Source organism: Micropterus salmoides, unplaced genomic scaffold (genome assembly GCF_014851395.1).
Source record: "Micropterus salmoides isolate LMB-PRFRI ecotype aquatic unplaced genomic scaffold, ASM1485139v1 Ms_hic_scaffold_1, whole genome shotgun sequence".
NCBI classification, from domain to species: domain Eukaryota; kingdom Metazoa; phylum Chordata; class Actinopteri; order Centrarchiformes; family Centrarchidae; genus Micropterus; species Micropterus salmoides.
The window spans coordinates 24,776,871-24,796,047 of record NW_024040040.1 but is presented as its reverse complement, the minus strand read 5'-3'; positions in this window follow the sequence as shown (position 1 = coordinate 24,796,047).

Below are 19,177 nucleotides of genomic sequence, written 5' to 3'. Positions count from 1 at the left end.
CAAAAATGTCAGGGAAATTACTTTACTTAGATTTAAGTACTGCAGTTGTACATTTGAAATACCTTCCTACCTTTCTGATAGGAAGCCTTCTTGAGGTGGTATAAACATTTCTTCTTATATTCTGATTTGAGTTGTGGACAACTATGACCACATGAATTAAAAAAATTAACATTTCACTGCCCAAGTCAGCTATAACACAAGTCTTGTTCATCAGACTACATGCTGTACAGTATTTGTGGACAGATTTTGTCCCAGGATTTATTATGCATTTCTTCTTCTTCGTTGCATGATTTAGAATAATAAGGTGAGAAATGGGTCTGTTCTGAGTTCATCCTGCACTGCAGCAGCTAATAAAGTCCATTTAATCCCAAAAACGCTTTTCTTTTAGGCAGGCTGGAGCAGAAACAACTCACCTTTCTCAAGTTGTACAGTAATGTCACATGTGTATGAAGGTGGATCAAAAGCTAATCTTAAATGTCAAAGTAGAGAGGAGCCTAGTAGGCCTATTTATTTTCATTCATTACACAATATGAATAAGCTATGCAGACAGTTGTAAAGAAAGAACATCTTTTTCTTCTGTTCTCTACTTGTTATAGTTACACAGTATTAGGGGTGTGGGCTGTATTAAAAGTATCCACTGTTCTCCCATGCTCTAACACACAGTAACGATGAAATGTGTGCTGTTCTCACATTCTTCCTCTGTATGTACACATAAACAACAAGGCAGGGAAATATAAAAGGAATTTATTTTATTGTTTGGGTACATTATTGTTCAGTGTACATGTCACATCTGAAACAAACTTTACGTGCTTGATAACTCTCCCACCCCGCAGACATCTACACGTCAATACCGATTTATATTCATAGCGGCAAGTGCTATGTAGCTCCACATAGGGGACACAGGAAGTGACATATAGTACATTCATGCGGCGTCGGAAACGCGTAGGAAATTCACAGCCGCACCGGCAGACTCCAGTGCAACTCGGCCGGCTCACGCGCGGACGCGCTTACAAGTGCGAGGGCCCGCCCAACGCTGCTTGCAGCTTTATTTTTTTTTTTTTTTTTTTTTTCTGCAAAGTAGGCTCAACTGACATGGCCTAAACATTCTCGAAAACTCACCAAAATTTGCAAACGTCAGAACCGGTGAAAAATTTCGTATTCTACAAGTTTCGCACATGGGCGTTGCAAAATGACTCGCTAGCGCCACCTAGAAAATTGGAAAAATTAGCCCCTCGTTCACGTTCAACCTACATGTACGAAATTTTTGGGGACATGTGTCATATCAAGACGCACAAAAAAGCCTCAAGAACCCATAGCCTAAAGTCAACAGGAAGTCGGCCATTTTGAATTTTACGGCCATTTTTGGATGATTTACACACTTCGTACTTTAACGAACTCCTCCTAGGGATTTAGTCCGACCGACTTCAAATTTGTGCTGTGCCTTCTAAAGGCATTGAAGATGAAAAGTTGTGCTATTTGCGAGTTTTCGTCAATGGGTGTGTCCGTGGCGTGGCGTCAAAGATCAAGTCTTCGCCATGACACAGGAAGTTGTTGTAACTTCAGTGTACATGCTAACATCTGAACCAAACTTTACGTGCTTGATAACTCTCCCACCCCGCTATGGAGGACCGATCCTGACACAGTCAGAAATAAATACAGAAATAAATAAATGCTCAATAAATAAATAAGCTTCCAATTAAATACACAAAAAAATAAAGTAAATAAATAAATGTGGTATAATTAAATTATACAAGGAGACATAAATGTATATATTTTAATTAGTGCCTTTACTTATTCACCTTTGTTATAATTACCTTATTTATTTATTCCTTATAATCTTCAACTTTATTTATTACTAATTTTTTTAATATATTTATTTGTGTGTTTTAATATTTTTGTCTGTTTTATTCTTCCTTTGTATTTTTCTACCTTATTTATTTTCACCCATGGTATTTATTTCTGCCTGTCCTTTTTAAATTTCTGTATGCATTTCTGCTCATTATGCAAATGAGGAGGGGCTGTGTCTCAAGGGGTCATCTTCTCTGCTATTGGTGGACCAGTCAGACAGGAGAGCTCTAGGCCTACTCTGCCTGCAGACATCAACGATCTTGCCCCTCACACAGTCAGATGGCTTCCTTCAGTGCGCTGAGGTGTTTAACAACTCTGAAGACACTACCAGCCATGTCTTCCTTCTCTTTTCACGTAGACGCTCCGACAGACAGTGCTTTCAGTTTGCTGCATGCATGGACACAGAACTGCGGTACAGCACACAGTAACGATGAAATGTGTGCTGTTCTCACATTCTTCCTCTGTATGTACACATAAACAACAAGGCAGGGAAATATAAAAGGAATTTATTTTATTGTTTGGGTACATTATTGTTCAGTGTACATGCTCACATCTGAAACAAACTTTACGTGCTTGATAACTCTCACCCCCAGACATCTACACGTCAATACCGATTTATATTCATAGCGGCAAGTGCTATGTAGCTCCACATAGGGGACACAGGAAGTGACATATAGCACCTTCATGCGGCGTCATAACCGCGTAGGAAATTCACAGCCGCACCGGCAGAGCTCCAGAATATGCAACTCGGCCGGCTCACACGCGGACGCGCTTACAAGTGCGAGGGCCCGCCCAACGCTGCTTGCAGCTTTAATTAGGGCCCGAGCACGACCGTGTGAGGTCCCTATTGAATTTGCTCGGATTATTTTTTTTTTTTTTTTTTTTTTTTTTTTTTTTTTTCTGCAAAGTAGGCCCAAATGACATGGCCTAAACATACTCGAAAACTCACCAAAATTTGCAAACATGTCAGAACCGGTGAAAAATTTCGTATTCTACAAGTTTCGCACATGGGCGTGCAAAATGACTCGCTAGCGCCACCTAGAAAATTGGAAAATTAGCCCCTCGTTCACGTTCAACCTACATGTACGAAATTTTCTGGGGACATGTATCATGTCAAGACGCACAAAAAAGCCTCAAGAACCCATAGCCTAAAGTCAACAGGAAGTCGGCCATTTTGAATTTTATGGCCATTTTTGGATGATTTACACACTTCGTACTTTAACGAACTCCTCCTAGGGATTTAGTCGGATCGACGTCAAATTTCTGCTGTGCCTTCTAAAGGCATTGACGATGAAAAGTTGTGCTATTTGCGCGTTTTCGTCAATGGGCGTGTCCGTGGCGTCGATGATTCGCATGAAACAGGAAGTTGTTGTAACTTCAGTGTACATGCTCACATCTGGACCAAACTGTACATGTAGGATGAGAGTCCCGCCCTGAACACATGTACATGCCGACATTCACCCACAGTCATAGCGCCACCTGCTGGCAACAGAAAGTGACCTTTAACGAAGCAGCCCCCGCCGCACGTTTCACCTACGTGCACGAATTTTCTGTGGTACGTGTATCTTGTCCAGACGCACAAAAAAGTCTCTTGGAGCCATAGCCTAAATCCAACAGGAAGTCGGCCATTTTGAATTTTACGTCAAATTTTGGATGATTTACACACTTCGTACTTTAACGAACTCCTCCTAGGGATTTAGTCCGACCGACCTCAAATTTGTGCTGTGCCTTCTAAAGGCATTGAAGATGAAAAGTTGTGCTATTTGCAAGTTTTCGTCAATGGGCGTGTCCGTGGCGTGGCGTCAAAGATCACTCTTCGCCATGACACGGAAGTTGTCGTAACTTCAGTGTACATGCTCACATCTGGACCAAACTGTACATGTAGGATGAGAGTCCCGCCCTGAACACATGTACATGCTGACATTCACCCACAGTCATAGCGCCACCTGCTGGCAACAGGAAGTGACTTTTAACGAAGCAGCCCCCGCCGCACGTTTCACCTACGTGCACGAATTTTCTGTGGTACGTGTATCTTGTCCAGACGCACAAAAAAGTCTCTTGGAGCCATAGCCTAAACCAACAGGAAGTCGGCCATTTTGAATTTTACGTCAAATTTTGGATGATTTACACACTTCGTACTTTAACGAACTCCTCCTAGGGATTTAGTCCGACCGACCTCAAATTTGTGCTGTGCCTTCTAAAGGCATTGAAGATGAAAAGTTGTGCTATTTGCAAGTTTTCGTCAATGGGCGTGTCCGTGGCGTGGCGTCAAAGATCACTCTTCGCCATGACACGGAAGTTGTCGTAACTTCAGTGTACATGCTCACATCTGGACCAAACTGTACATGTAGGATGAGAGTCCCGCCCTGAACACATGTACATGCTGACATTCACACAGTCATAGCGCCACCTGCTGGCAACAGGAAGTGACTTTTAACGAAGCAGCCCCCGCCGCACGTTTCACCTACGTGCACGAATTTTCTGTGGTACGTGTATCTTGTCCAGACGCACAAAAAAGCCTCTTGGAGCGATGCCCTAAAATCAACAGGAAGTCGGCCATTTTGAATTTTACGTCAAATTTTGGATGATTTACACACTTCGTACTTTAACGAACTCCTCCTAGGGATTTAGTCCGACCGACTTCAAATTTGTGCTGTGCCTTCTAAAGGCATTGAAGATGAAAAGTTGTGCTATTTGCGAGTTTTCGTCAATGGGTGTGTCCGTGGCGTGGCGTCAGAGATCAAGTCTTCGCCATGACACAGGAAGTTGTTGTAACTTCAGTGTACATGCTCACATCTGAACCAAACTTTACGTGCTTGATAACTCTCCCACCCCTATGGAGGACCGATCCTGACACAGTCAGAAATAAATACAGAAATAAATAAATGCTCAATAAATAAATAAGCATCCAATTAAATACACAAAAAAATAAAGTAAATAAATAAATGTAGGTAGTAATTAAATTATACAAGGAGACATAAATGTTATATTTTAATTAGTGCCTTTACTTATTCACCTTTGTTATAATTACCTTATTTGTTTATTCAACTTTATTTATTACTAATTTTTTTAATGTATTTATTTATGTGTGTGTTTTAATATTTTTGTCTGTTTTATTCTTCCTTTGTATTTATTTACCTTATTTATTTTCACCCATGGTATTTATTTCTGCCTGTCTTTTTAAATTTTTGTATGCATTTCTGCCTCATTATGCAAATGAGGAGGGGCTGTGTCTCAAGGGGTCATCTTCTCTGCTATTGGTGGACCAGTCAGACAGGAGAGCTCCTACTCTGCCTGCAGACATCAACGATCTTGCCCCTCACACAGTCAGATGGCTTCCTTCAGTGCGCTGAGGTGTTTAACAACTCTGAAGACAATACTACCAGCAATGTCTTCCTTCTCTTTTCACGTAGACGCTCCGACAGACAGTGCTTTCAGTTTGCTGCATGCATGGACACAGAACTGCGGTATAGGGAGAAGCACACGGTCAGCTGGCTGCAGCTAAATCTGGAGTGCACTCGTATTCAATTCTGTATGGTAAATTCAGTTTTAACGGAGCAGAGCGAGCTGACAGGCAGAGTTAGAGACTTTTTCTGTCTGTTTCTCTCTTTACAAAGACGCATGTTGCAGTCAGAGTCTTCTCTGAGATGCGAGCACGACATACAACACAATTTATCAAATTACACAACGGATATACAGTATGAAAATAAGATTGATTGGATTATACTCACAGGAAGTATAAAACCTCTTACATGGTCTATTAAAAGTAAAGTAACACAAAAATGTCAGGGAAATTACTTTACTTAGATTTAAGTACTGCAGTTGTACATTTGAAATACCTTCCTACCTTTCTGATAGGAAGCCTTCTTGAGGTGGTATAAAACATTTCTTCTTATATTCTGATTTGAGTTGTGGACAACTATGACCACATGAATTAAAAAAAATTTCACTGCCCAAGTCAGCTATAACACAAGTCTTGTTCATCAGACTACATGCTGTACAGTATTTGTACAGATTTTGTCCCAGGATTTCTTATGCATTTCTTCTTCTTCGTTGCATGATTTAGAATAATAAGGTGAGAAATGGGTCTATTCTGAGTTCATCCTGCACTGCAGCAGCTAATAAAGTCCATTTAATCCCAAAAACGCTTTTCTTTTAGGCAGGCTGGAGCAGAAAACAACTCACCTTTCTCAAGTTGTACAGTAATGTCACATGTGTATGAAGGTGGATCAAACAAGCTAATCTTAAATGTCAAAGTAGAGAGGAGCCTAGTAGGCCTATTTATTTTCATTCATTACACAATATGAATAAGCTATGCAGACAGTTGTAAAGAAAGAACATCTTTTTCTTCTGTTCTCTACTTGTTATAGTTACACAGTATTAGGGGTGTGGGCTGTATTAAAAGTATCCACTGTTCTCCCATGCTCTAACACACAGTAACGATGAAATGTGTGCTGTTCTCACATTCTTCCTCTGTATGTACACATAAACAACAAGGCAGGGAAATATAAAAGGAATTTATTTTATTGTTTGGGTACATTATTGTTCAGTGTACATGTCACATCTGAAACAAACTTTACGTGCTTGATAACTCTCCCACCCCGCAGACATCTACACGTCAATACCGATTTATATTCATAGCGGCAAGTGCTATGTAGCTCCACATAGGGGACACAGGAAGTGACATATAGCACCTTCATGCGGCGTCGGAACCGCGTAGGAAATTCACAGCCGCACCGGCAGAGCTCCAGAATATGCAACTCGGCCGGCTCACGCGCGGACGCGCTTACAAGTGCGAGGGCCCGCCCAACGCTGCTTGCAGCTTTAATTTTTTTTTTTTTTTTTTTTTTTTTTTTCTGCAAAGTAGGCCCAAATGACATGGCCTAAACATACTCGAAAACTCACCAAAATTTGCAAACATGTCAGAACCGGTGAAAAATTTCGTATTCTACAAGTTTCGCACATGGGCGTGGCAAAATGACTCGCTAGCGCCACCTAGAAAATTGGAAAATTAGCCCCTCGTTCACGTTCAACCTACATGTACGAAATTTTCTGGGGACATGTATCGTATCAAGACGCACAAAAAAGCCTCAAGAACCCATAGCCTAAAGTCAACAGGAAGTCGGCCATTTTGAATTTTACGGCCATTTTTGGATGATTTACACACTTCGTACTTTAACGAACTCCTCCTAGGGATTTAGTCGGATCGACGTCAAATTTCTGCTGTGCCTTCTAAAGGCATTGACGATGAAAAGTTGTGCTATTTGCGATTTTCGTCAATGGGCGTGTCCGTGGCGTCGATGATTCGCATGAAACAGGAAGTTGTTGTAACTTCAGTGTACATGCTCACATCTGGACCAAACTGTACATGTAGGATGAGAGTCCCGCCCTGAACACATGTACATGCCGACATTCACCCACAGTCATAGCGCCACCTGCTGGCAACAGAAAGTGACCTTTAACGAAGCAGCCCCCGCCGCACGTTTCACCTACGTGCACGAATTTTCTGTGGTACGTGTATCTTGTCCAGACGCACAAAAAAGTCTCTTGGAGCCATAGCCTAAACCCAACAGGAAGTCGGCCATTTTGAATTTTACGTCAAATTTTGGATGATTTACACACTTCGTACTTTAACGAACTCCTCCTAGGGATTTAGTCCGACCGACCTCAAATTTCTGCTGTGCCTTCTAAAGGCATTGAAGATGAAAAGTTGTGCTATTTGCAAGTTTTCGTCAATGGGCGTGTCCGTGGCGTGGTGTCAAAGATCAGCTCTTCGCCATGACACGGAAGTTGTCGTAACTTCAGTGTACATGCTCACATCTGCACCAAACTGTACATGTAGGATGAGAGTCCCGCCCTGAACACATGTACATGCTGACATTCACCCACAGTCATAGCGCCACCTGCTGGCAACAGGAAGTGACTTTTAACGAAGCAGCCCCCGCCGCACGTTTCACCTACGTGCACAAATTTTCTGTGGTACGTGTATCTTGTCCAGACGCACAAAAAAGCCTCTTGGAGCGATGCCCTAAAACCAACAGGAAGTCGGCCATTTTGAATTTTACGTCAAATTTTGGATGATTTACACACTTCATACTTTAACGAACTCCTCCTAGGGATTTAGTCCGACCGACCTCAAATTTCTGCTGTGCCTTCTAAAGGCATTGAAATGAAAAGTTGTGCTATTTGCGAGTTTTCGTCAATGGGCGTGTCCGTGGCGTGGCGTCAAAGATCAAGTCTTCGCCATGACACAGGAAGTTGTTGTAACAGAACATCTTTTTCTTCTGTTCTCTACTTGTTATAGTTACACAGTATTAGGGGTGTGGGCTGTTCCACATGCTCTAACACACAGTAACGATGAAATGTGTGCTGTTCTCACATTCTTCCTCTGTATGTACACATAAACAACAAGGCAGGGAAATATAAAAGGAATTTATTTTATTGTTTGGGTACATTATTGTTCAGTGTACATGCTCACATCTGAAACAAACTTTACGTGCTTGATAACTCTCCCACCCCGCAGACATCTACACGCCAATACCGATTTATATTCATAGCGGCAAGTGCTATGTAGCTCCACATAGGGGACACAGGAAGTGACATATAACACCTTCATGCGGCGTCATAACCGCGTAGGAAATTCACAGCCGCACCGGCAGAGCTCCAGAATATGCAACTCGGCCGGCTCACGCGCGGACGCGCTTACAAGTGCGAGGGCCCGCCCAACGCTGCTTGCAGCTTTAATTGGAGGTTGGAACGGGGGAAGCGAGTTGCCGCTCGGAGACCCGTGAATGGGAAGAGTTGAGCCATCCAACTCACGCTCTTCCGTCAACAGCAGATTGAGGGCTTTGTCCAGAGAGCGGGTGGACCACCACACCTTCTTGTCCTGAACGGCAAGCTATCCGCCCGGCGCCGCACACCCATCCGGTTTGTAGAGGCGCTGTTCTTTAGACAAATCTTCTGCTCTTCAGACAGCTCAGTGCTGAAGAAAAATGGGAGCCGAAGGCTGGGTCTCACCGTTGTATATATATACAAGGTGCGGACGTAGGAGAGGCCTATGCTGTGGGTGGGCGTAGACTAAAATTCTCAGTGCCGCGCAGGCACGTGGAAGGGGTAAACCCAAATGCGATAGCCTTAGAAGGCAAAGCCTATATGAAATAGAACCCAGACCAGGGGTCTCATTTATAAACGGTGCGTACGTACAAAACAGGGCTGGAAACGTGAGTACGCCACTTCCCAAGCAAAGGTTGTGATCTATAAAAAACAAACTTGACCATGCGTACGCACATTAAGAGGAGAAATGGAAAGGGAAGAAGTCGAGTTAGTAACATGCATTAATGGGATGAGGTTGCATACAGAGGGAGAGAAAGAAGAGGAGAGAGGAGCTCAGTGCTGTTGAATAATGTGTTGAATAATGCCTGATTCCTAGATTGTTTGTTAGGTTCTTTTCCTATATTTATACACCTTGTTGGTTTACAATATGTTATAACTACTTAGAAGTGTTTGTAGTGTAGCCACTGGAAGAATGACTGTGATCTCACAGGGTAAAGGTGTTGACCGCTGCTGTTATTCTTTTAGTGTAAAGTTTAATTACTGAGTGTTTAACTACTGAGTGTTTAATGAGTGTGTTCAAACTCATATTTTATTCTTATACTCTGTGTGTTTATCATATATTATTCTTATACTCTGTGCATTCATGAACGTGTGCTTTTTCAATGTGCCTACATGAGCAGAGAAGCTGCTCAGGCCGCGCAGGCAAAACCTAGACAACCGTAACCCACACAATGGAAGCAAGGCACCTGCTGTAAGTCACGTACGCCAGGCCTGAGATCATCGCGAACTGAAGCCAAGAACGATATTACTGCATGAAACCAAGCTTTGCGCTGCCGAAACTAAACTTGTATGAGACAAAGCACCCTCATGGTTGGCATTGTTAAATCATATACTTGTTCATTGAATCACGTTATACATGTATTAAATATGTAACTCCTTATTAATTCTTTTAAAAAATACGATTGTAAGTGTTTAAGTTTTAATGGTGTCAAACTATGCCTGTATAACTTTAAAAAAAAAATACGGTGGGACTGAAGTTGAAACATATTGGTGGATTTCTAATCCAGTAATGTAAAAAATATAAAGAGAGATAAATGGTAACAATAATTACATGTAATAATAGCTAAAAAGTGGAAATTGTAACATTAATGAAAGGGTTAATTTGGTAAAACAGTACAAGAAAAAGGCCACTAGATGGCAGTAGAGGATAAGAAATCCACCAAAGGGGAGGAGTGGTCAGCGAACACTATAGGTGGAGTTAAGGTGTAACGCCCACCTAGAAGGAGGAGATAAGGAGGAGTTAAGATGTAACACCCACCTGAAGGGAGGGACAAGGTGGAGCTTAAGGTGAATATAAGGCGATGTTCGCTGACCACCAACTCGGTTCCATCCTGAGACCTGCAGGGATGTTGCTCGGGTTTATCTGTCCTTTATTGGAATAAACTCTTTTGCACCGACTCTTGACCGTCTCCAGTGAAGTTTTTGACTACGCAGTTTTTTGACTAAAGAAGAAATCTAATAGAGTAATTTTATTGAGTTTATTACGTTGGTTAGGGTAGGGACCAGGTCTTTCACTGGCCCGGCCGGTCCTTATTTCCGACCCGACAGTGCATCATGGGAAATCCCCCGGCAGTCTAGGCCAATAGCAGCATAACTAAGGGATGGTTCAGGACTCACCTGAGCCAGCCCTAATTATAAGCTTTATCAAAGAGGAAAGTCTTAAGCCTACTTCTAAATGTAGAGATGGTGGCGGCCTCTTGAACCCAAACAGGAACCTGGTTCCACAGGAGAGGTGCTTGATAGCTGAACGCTCTGGCATTCTGGGTGCGCAGTGCTCTGGTGGGATAGTAAGGTACTATGAGCTCTTTAAGATAAGATGGTGCCTGATCATTAAGAGCTTTGTAGGTGAGAATAAGGATTTTACTGGAAGCCAATGCAGAGAAGCTAAGACAGGAGAAATGTGATCTCTTTTCCTGGTTCCTGTCAGAACACGTGCTGCAGCATTCTGAATCAGCTGAAGTGTCTTAACGGACTTTTTCAAGCAGCCTGATAATAAGGAATTGCAGTAATCCAGCCTAGAAGTAACAACAGCTTGTCTCACACTGAGCCCTTCAAGAACCATTTTAGTGACACCAATTGTGTTCATCTGTAGTAAGAACCCACAATAGAAGTCAACATGAAAGGAAATGAAAAGTAAATTGTCAGTTTGCTTGACTTGTAAAGAAAAATGTTAAACAGACACACTAGCTAATACAGTTTATTTCTGCAGAGAAGAAGCAAACTGTCATTGGAGCTAAGGATTCTGCAGTGTTAACAGAATTGCTTACTGTTGTCTGTAAAAAGTACTGCATGTTTCTGAAGGTAACTAGAAAAGTTAGAAAAGTGACCTTCAGTGTGTACCGAGTCAAGTGTTTGGTTATTGTATTGCAGACTACACGATCTTCAAGTTAACTCTAGTCCAACATTATGGTAGAGATTTCTCTCTCACAGGCTACAGAGAGTCAACACCGAAGGGTGTCTGAGAAACTCATTAGCAGAGTTGTGATTTACGTCTAACTTTCTGTACTGTATATACCATAGAGCAGGGGTCGGCAATATTTTCTGTGATGAGTGTCAATATACAAAGATGAAGACATCCAGCCACCAGAAGTGTTTGTACATGTCATTTATTTTTAATTCATGCACTGATCAGTCAGTCAGACTATTAATTGAAGTTTGACCTTGTTAAAAATAATAACAGATATAATAAATAGGGCTGTCAAGCAATTAAAAAAAATATTGGGTGGGGGCGTGGAGTGTGTACCCACGTGAGTGTGGGTGGCCCAACACCAGGCCCAAAATGCCGGCTATTCTCTCATTCTCTCTGTAGGCTATGCGGACTACAAAAATGGCGGCGTGCCGGTCACGTGGCAAATGAGTATATACAGTGATTAGTTTTAGGAAAGCAGGGAAAACAGTGAGCTCATACACGATAACAGCTGTGGGTTTACTTATCACGGTGAATTACAACATAGCTACACCCTGCCACACGGCATGCACAATGAGTTTTCCCTCAATGGGCGGATGCTGGCTTTGCTTTAGGCAGAGTCTAGCGATGGTGCACACACGTGGAAAATAAAGCACAGCAGTATCACAAGCAGAAATTCAGGCTGTGTAATAGTGTCGTAACTACCAATTATCATGAGACCCACTAGTGCACGGAGCGTTCAATGGCGTATGCTCGGTCTTTAACTCTGATAAAGGATATTTAGTGATCACTTTCACAGACGGCTGAAATCTGTAAAAACCCCGGTCAGCTAGTGGCTGGGATGATGTTAACACAGTGTGCTTGAGTACGTACAGCAATATCTAGCAGCGGACGCGGCGGTCCGTGAATCCACAACGAACATGAAGCTCAGCACATAAACAATACAATTATTTCTATATCTCTGCCCAGACACTTTAGATAAGCCTCTTACTCAGGTCACTCTTGGTAGCGACGATGATGATGCCAGTTCTCAATGGGAATGTGTCCGTCGGAGGTATTTCTCGGATCAGGTCCTGGCGAGGCCGGGTTACCGCTCGGTAGCGGGTCCACGGCGACTGTTCCAGCGGCAGCAGCGGGTGGAAACAGTCCAGTCGACTCAAATTTTGGGAAGTTAGGCCGTGTGGTTATCTTCTTCCCTATTAAGCACGGAGTTTAGCTATCCGTCTTCTTCTGTAAGTAATGATCCCTCGTTAAACAACAAGGAATCTCAGGATCCAAAAGGTGAATGTGTGTTTACACACAGAGAAAGAAAGAAAGGAAGAAAACAAGGAAAGGTAACAGAGCAGCGCTCGTCCAGCGAGTTTGAGTCTGTGTTCAGAAACAAAAAGAGATCAACGTTGAGAAAGTTGCATCTCCTATCACCGCTCACACAGTTGTGGAAAGACAATGTGCTGGCTGCGCTCAGGCCTACTTATACCTGGGGGAGCACCGGCTGCGTTACCAGGGCGACCTGCAGGATTACATGCGCAGCCTATAGTGGCTCTGTTTTTAGGTCTGACTCACTATTTCGCACCTAGGTGTGAAATGGGCCTTGGCGCCTGTTTTATTGTCCTTTGTTTGAAACTAACTCCGACTCAGGCTTTTGGAAATTCAACAGGCCTAGGACAGGCCTAAGACCTTCAAGAAGCTTTAGGATGACACCTGCCTCCTTGGTTTGTATAAGCAAGTCACCACCGCACTTAACAAGACCAGGTCAAGCCTGAGCTGGATCACTTAAGTCACAGTATACTGTTAAGTACCAACATGTCATGTGTACAGTCAGTCAGAAGGCTAAAATAGTTACAAATGCCTCTTGTGCCAATATTTGTTCTTCAAAATTCACATTTTCTCACCATATATATACCGTCTGTGCTGCACTTGTCACACACACCAGATGGAAAGTAAACTGTTGAGCCAATCAGATTACAGCAAAAACGAGGATCAGTCCAAGTCAGGAGGGGCCGCTCATATCCCCCCTCAAAATTAAGCCAAAAACTATTTTCCACAATGTGGACAATAAACTAACTAACTGACCCACCAACCATCCATGCATGGCAAGTGGGATGGGGTGCATTTGCAATGGATGTCCTGTACACTGAATGGGTTATCAACTACACCCACTGTGGCCAGTGATCATAATTTTACACATACCCATGTCCATCCTGTCACATGGAAACCAGCTACACTGGGAATTTCACCCAGGGAACTATTCACTAGAGCTAAGTTCTACTTTGAGGAGGAACAGGAGGAGCTGACGTGGTTCACATTCAACATAACAATAATCTTTATTTAATCACAATAACAGTATTAATATCTCATGAACTGCCTTAAAAAAGCTTCCCTTTCATCCCTGTGACAACATAACTGTCATAATGCTCGCCAAGTGGCTACTCCGACACGCCCTCAAAAACACCGGTGGAAAAACACTGCAGCTGCAGCACACACCTCTCCTCTCCCTTCCAAACACTAGCTACCCTCCAGGCATTCAATGGACATAAAGTTGTTACTGTAGACAGAGCTCGGTTAAAACTTTATGGATGAAAGATAGGTAAGATAGATAAGTCAAGTCAAGTTTATTTATAAACCACATTTAAAAACAATCAGAGTTGACTAAAGTGCTAAATTAAAACAGGCATGACATACAGCAATAAGATCTCAGAAAAACAACACAGATACAAAATAGATAAATTAAAACACGAGCGCAGGTGCCCCTAAACATACTGAAACGCCAAGGAATAAAAATATCATGAAGTCGAGACTTAAAAGTGTCGATGGTGGGGGATGATCTAATTATCAGGGGTAGATTATTCCACAGTCTCGGGGCCACCACTGAAAAGGCACGGTCATACTGTTGTCATACGAGACTGTGGGATGGCCAAGAGGGATTGGTTTGATGATCTGAGGGGTCCGGACGAGTGTTGAAACATTAGGAGTTCTGAAATATAGATGGAGCCAGTCTATGTACCGCCTTAAAAACAATTAACAGCACCGTAAAATCAACTCTATATTTGACTGGTAACCAGTGAAGCGCAGCCAATATTGGGGAAATATAGTCCCTCTTCCTTGTACCAGTTAACAATCTAGTGACAGATGCCAGTGTACAAGGAATTGCAGTAATCAATTCGAGAGGATATAAGAGCATGCAAGACAGTTTCTAGGTCCTTTACAGAGAGAATAGGTTTAAGTTTAGCTATGGTCCTTAAATGAAAAAAGCTACCTTTAACAACAGAGATTATGTTTGTTGAATTTTAATGCTGAATCAAAGATAACCCCTAATTCCTAGCAAAGGGTTGTACATTAATAGACAGGGGGCCCAGATTTGTTGATAATTCCTCAATTGAGTTAGGGGAACCAAATAATATTACTTCTGTCTTGTTTTCATTTAGTTTCATTTCATTTAGACAGTTGGAAAAGGACTTTGAATCACCTGGCTTCAGAGGTAAGTACAGCTGTGTATCATCTGCAGGGAACAGTTATCAGATTTGACAAGTCAGCTATATTAAAGGGAGTCATTTTATTGATTCTGACACTAGTCACAACAGGTATGCTGTGGACATCATTAGTGCCTAGTGATGTGGCAGTACAGCCTCCTGGCCACTAGGAGGAGCTATTGTGGTTAGTACGTGAGGGATAGGTTTGCTCCTGAAGAGAAGAGGTGAACAAGAGTGGACATCGATGGATAGTCAGAGCAAAGTAGAGGTCCAGATATTGTAAAACAGATTGTCAGTTACAGATTAATAACTCACCACTCTCAAACTCTTGCTCCAGTCCATGTTGCTAAGCTGGTAAGGGGAACATATACAGCTGAACCGAAGCCATGTTTTCTTCTCACAACCCGCCCCTCTCTGCTTCTGATTGGCTAGTAGTCCTTAACTGGGAACTGCGCATGTGCAACTCCCAACAAAGATCATGTAGAGGCAAGATGTATCACTCCTTGTTTTTTTGAAAACACCACAACAATGCCAACATTACAGTACAAACATACTGTACCATAGAGACACCTACTCACAGCTGTCGGTAACTGGCCACGTCCATGAGAGGAAACATCAGGGTCCAAACAGGGAAGCCAACGACATCACAAGCAACCCATGTAAGCACCATAAAAACTACAAAACGAGCTAAGCATCCACACAATAGCAACACGGCTCTGAGACCGATATCGAGTACTACAACACTAGCGTGCCCTGCACTTCTGTCACCTAAAAGGTGCACAATGCTCATAAACTCAGAAGCGTGATATATTTACAGGCCCAGACCAAAGCAAATAACATTCAAACTGTAACAGGAAGGTCTGACTTTCCAGCAAGATCATTTTGGGGAAAGTTTCTTGTCCCTCTGTCATTACCACTGCTGAAGTGCCCCTGCATAAGACTCTAGCTCCTGGTTGTGATGGACTTCTAGATGTGAGTGGATGAGTGAGGACAACAAATGGGGGGGGGCTACCTGCCTTTAACCAGAATCTCCAATGTGCTTCTGGCTCTGTCATAAAAATGTATACTTCCAATTTATATCACCTATCTTTGCTGGCCGACAGTGATTGAATACACTTCAATCAGTGTGCGAGGGAGAAATTTTTGGTCATTCATCTATCAAACCTATAGATCACATTTCAAAGCAGTAATAGTAGTGTCAAAAGCGCACTGTTGCTTTTGACACTTATAGTGTGTCTTCTTACTCTGCATAAAACTAAGCATGCAGCATGAAAAATATTGACAGTAATTGTATTTATGAGTGAGGGAGTGCAAAGCATTATTTCACAGCAATGGGTTTTTGTCTGAGACTGATTATTACAAATTACCATGTTAAAGCTAATCATGGGCACATATCATTCATAAGTTCACAAAACAAATATTACATTCATATTTAAACTGATTGTCTTTATTGGTGAAATATGATTAGCTTGCTGTTTATTTAATAAGGTAGGGTCTAAATTTATTCATATACTGAAGCTGAAACACATTCATGTTGGCACTTAAGTATTTTAAAAGCTTAAACATATTCAGTACATTTAATCACAGAGTGGTGAATATAATTCTTTTTGCACTTGTTTATTGGAGAGACGTATGTGTGTGTGTCATAGTCTCGCGCAAACACCAATAGCAGCGTCAGCATCCTAAACCTTCTTGTTCTCCTGTGTGATTAAAAGAAAAAACTGCAGCTTCATCTCATCTTAAAAATCACACAGCCCTCTTTTTCAGTGCTAACATGAAGTGTCACTGTAACAGTGAAAAAGGGTTAGAAATCAAATGAAAGGAAATACCTGTGCACTAAAGTTAAAATGAAGCATTATTGCCAATTCAGATAATTGCTTGATTGGAATTTTAATATTTAGAATTTCCAGCTTCACGCAGATGCCAGGAGGGGAGGGAGGAGATGCCATCACCATGGCCCCATTCCTCTAAATCTATGATCAATGTTTTATCCTATATTCTAATAACTTAAAAATAATAGACAGCTGATATCATGTAAGAGGACACTGGTATGTTAACTTCTCAGAAAGAGTCACAGGAAGCTCTTCCATGCCACTACAGCATGTAACCTCTCTAATAATAGGGAGCTCTGTTCACCAGGCCCTGAGGTCCCTTACTGTAATGACAATCAATTAGCCTGCTTCTCTCTGGCAGAGCTCCTACGCAGAGCTACGTCTGTGGGTGGCCTTCCAAAACCACACACCTCCAGAAATGTTGACGTGATATAATCAAAAGGTTTTCATGATATAAATACAGTTCAGCATGCTTCACCTGCTGGCTAGATAAGGTTGAAAAAAATCAAATAATCCCTTGTCAGTGAAGGGGTGGGGGCTGCATTTGTAATTGATGCATGTGATGAGACTAATAAGCTCCCCTGTGAATGCATTAAAGAACAAGAGAGATAATGAGACTGTTTCTCTTTTTATATAACTCAATCAGTTTGCCTTTTTCAGTATCTTCCTTTGTGCCATAACCTTCAGCCTCTCCTCCTGCTTGACTGTAGACAATCACTGAGATGCTTCATGCATGTCTTAATTGATGTGTTTAGTAAGGATCCTTATGTTCAATATCAGCGAATAACCTACATGGATTAATGACTAATGACCTGCATTTCTTTGGTCTGGATTCATGTCAGGTTGTCATCAGCACTGATACGCATACATGATACTATTTGTTTTTTCTCCACTCTGCAAATTAAATATACTATTTTTATATACAGTATTTCTCTGAGGACACAGAGATGTGATATATTGAACATTTACTCTACATTCATACTGTAAGCGCCTTAATCAATCTGGCTGCAGTCTGAAGGGACAGCCATCTAAGACCCTGCCTAGTCATTTGTTCTGGTGGCTGGGTACAAGTCATCCCAAGTGTTTTTGCCCTTTGTACTTTTGACCAGCACAATTGCTCCCAAAGAGGTTGTTGCCGCCAGATTTGTGACTGCCAGCTGAGGCAATCTACTGGAAAATTTTGTACCCATTAGTCATTTAGACCCCAAAGTATGTAAAAGTTGGGCTCAGGTTTATAAATACCTGAATTACCCTTTAAGTATGTCTTCAAACAAACTGCCATGGACTTGTCAAACTTGTCGGCCCTTATACCACGGCACAGGGAACAAAGTTAGTTGATGCAGACTACAGTATTCTACAATTGAAGCATTGAAATTTAACTCCACACTAGATTTTGGAAAGGAGTGAAACAAAGCTCTACAGCTAAAGCTCTAACCACACCTGACATCACAGCTATAGTGGATTTTATAAAGTTGCACAGTGTGTGGAGCCGATGGTTCTGGAGGAATTTATTCCTGGATGATAAAACAATCTAGCGAGGTCCACATGATACACTGGTAGCTTGACAGGTACCACTTCACCTCCTGGGCACTGCAGAGGAGCCCTTAAGCAAGGCACTGAACTCCTGACAGGGTGCTGCTATATTGTCTTCTTGCCCCCACGGCCCGTTTTTGAATCATTTCTGAGAAATCACGTTTTTTTTCCATCATTTGGGATGGAGAAGAAGCCAGTCATAGGTGTAAAACTGCTACTTACAGTGAAGATTCATTAAAACACACACACACGGCAAACATCTACATGCTCTCCGGCAAAAGAAATTGTTTGAAGACAAAGAAAAAGGAAGGCCAGTCGAGCCCAACCCTCTATTTATAATGTGGGAGGTACTCACAGGTACTGAACCACCAGTTGGTGTATCCTTGTGGTGTGGAGGGCAAAGCACTTGCAGTTTGTAACAGCAGTCATAGTTAACTTCTCATCTTACATTTTTATGGACACAAGCATGTACCTCATAACTTTTGCATAAGGAGTTGTACTTTTTCTACATGTAATGAAGTTTCACTTTCTTTAAAGGGAGTGTTCTACAGTAGTAGTCTTAATAATAATTCAGATACCTGCACCAACATGGTGTCCATCATTTCAATAACAAATGCAGTACCTCGTGTGTGTGATGCTCATAATGTAATTATGGTAAGTATGAAAGTAAGTATGGCTCCCTTTCTTATGCTAAGTGGGTCAGGTACACACATAGAGGTTGGCTTGCCCTATGAGATAATCAAGATACTTTGATCTTAAAAAAAGCCTTCCACAGACTTACTGTGTATTACTGTCTTAGTAGATGTAGCATCTTGAATGCCTGGGCCCCAATGGACCAAAGAGTCTGCTCTGACAGGCAGCTTGAAAATGTTACATGCACAAGAATTGTTACCTGAAGGAGGAACAAGAGAAAAGAAGCACAAGAAAAACCCATTGTTATGAAGCAGTTATTCATTATGTAAATGCAGATGTAT